This window comes from Galendromus occidentalis, unplaced genomic scaffold (genome assembly GCF_000255335.2).
Source record: "Galendromus occidentalis unplaced genomic scaffold, Mocc_1.1 scf7180000077293, whole genome shotgun sequence".
Classification (NCBI taxonomy): Eukaryota; Metazoa; Arthropoda; class Arachnida; order Mesostigmata; family Phytoseiidae; genus Galendromus; species Galendromus occidentalis.
The window spans coordinates 48,950-51,237 of record NW_003805281.1 but is presented as its reverse complement, the minus strand read 5'-3'; positions in this window follow the sequence as shown (position 1 = coordinate 51,237).

Sequence of the window (2,288 nt, the reverse complement as noted above, 5' to 3'; positions counted from 1 at the left end):
TCCTTCCGAAACTGTGACCAAATGAGAAACGGTTGGACCCGAGCCCGCGACCACGCCGCGCCACCGGACAATTAGATCGGATTCAGATGGCAGTCGATAGAAGAGAGGGAGGCGGAGTTCAGGAATCGGAAGAACGTTCTCCTATTTGTTGCCCTGTGGTCCATCGGTTGCCCGACAACGAAAGCGTCGATAGCCATCCTCGTCTGAGCGCGTAAAAGCGGAGATCAGTGAGTTCCGCCTAGATCCTCCGCTCGGAGCCACTGGTGTTGAGTTATGAAAGTTTATTGGCCTCATCCTCCGAGAATCGAATTTTCAAAACTAGCTCGAAAGGCAAAAAATTGGAAGCCCTCTCTGTTATTTAATGTACGACGGTCTCTTCGTGAGAAAGCGTCCAGAGCCAATATACGGAATCGGCTTTGACGGATGGCGCGATCGATTGGCTTCATTTCGGTGGTCGCTGAAAAAGCAGAGGAACAACAATTTTTTCAACTGACGCCAATGAGTCGGAGCGCCGAGCGAGGACTCTTAGGGGCATCGGGAGAACGTCGACCGGGGAATTTCCGCCAATGCTAGAGGCTGAGTGTCGCAAAACCCGTGAGCATGGAAGCTCAAGACCTATTGAAGATGAATCACGGTCCGATTCCATATCGCTGCCGGCCGTCTGCGGAGCACCGCCGAGGAAAAGTGTAGGAGCAATCGAAGAGGATACGAGTGTCACGGTGATATGGCTGTCCGATCCACGAGACGAACTACTACTACCCGCTGACGGATTAAACACAGGCATTGAATGAGTCAATGGATTATGCTGAAAAACAGTGCAGAATCAATGGAAGTTTCGAAAAGTTGACCTAGTTGGGATCGGTCGTGGTAGTGGAGAAACAGTGGGGAAACAGTCGCCGTCCAAAGGAAACTTTTTGCTGCTCGCTCAATTTCAATCAAAACTTATGCGTCGCCGCTGTCTCCACGGAGACGAATTAGGAGAACCCCCACGGCTGTCCATTCTCCGCAATTTTCCCATTGTTCTCGAGTGCCGCATTTGCGACGTCACGACGGCGCCTCACTTTCTGAAGCAATATGCCACATGCTCATGCATGCGGACGGAGCGCTGAAAACAGAGACGCCCCCCATCCGCGCTGATGTCAGAACGTGCACGAGCTCAATACCTCACTCCTAGCCCTGATTGATTGACTCTGGCCGTTGGATTGGCGGCCAGGTCGGCTGCTCACTTAGACGTTGAGCGAGGCCGGGATTATGAGAGCCCCTCTTTTGTTCTTGTTTGGAACGAAGGCATGTGCGGATAAGTGTTCTTCTTACCAGACTTACGGAACACGCACACGGGCCACGGAGGCTGCTGGTTAGTCCGAGGCGTTCTTCTTTCTTCCTTCCTACTTCTAATACTCGGCTGTTCGTCGAGCGGAGCTCTTGCCAGGCGCAACAGCTGGGTGCTTGGGCTACGCGTTAACGAAGCCGCGGCCGCTCCTACTTCTTTAGCTGCTACAGACGGCGGTAGCGGCCATGGCGGCGGTGGTGGCTTGTTCTTTGTTGCCTCTGGCGGCTTAATAGAACGAGGCGACGGAAAAAAGGAAACGATAGGACGGAGCGAAGAGTACGTGCGAAGAGCAGAAAATGTTCGTCTTCGCCCCGCCACCGCCGCCGATATTTTCATTCAGACCCCGCGTTGGAGGGAGCGGGAAAGACAGAGGTAGCGGAATTTCAATGTCGGCCACGGACACCGAGCTGGATTTCTCCCGCTCTGGCTGAGATCTATTCTTGATTTGCCTCAACTGAAACCGAGCCCGGTGCGTGGGTTTTCGGGGGAATCCAAATGCGTTTCCCCCGATTGTCACCGGGGACTCCGTTATCCGAGTCGCTCCCTCCCGACCCGACTCCCGCTTGTTCGCATCCAGGGCGATCAAACGCGGAAAAATGTCCTTTCCCGATGAATGATCCCCCCGTGATCCCTGTTCATTAAACGTGCTCAATCCTCAGAGCATACGGAACAAGCGGACGAGGGCGCGAGATAAGTGCCTAAATCTCTGGTGCAGAAAATCGGTGCTGGAAAATCCCGATCCCGGGGGTTTTTACGAGAACGCAAGTCTCAGATTGTTCTTCTGGTTTCGTACTCGATACATTCTTCCCTCGTTCAGAGCCTCCCGCAGCTCCTACCCGAGGTTGGGAAAGAGACGAGCTTCGGGGAAGAGATCGGATGCTGCCCTTTCCAAAATTCTCCTCCTCGTCCTCCTGAACGGTTTCCCCGTAGAGGAGTCCCGAGACCCGGCGGGAAACGC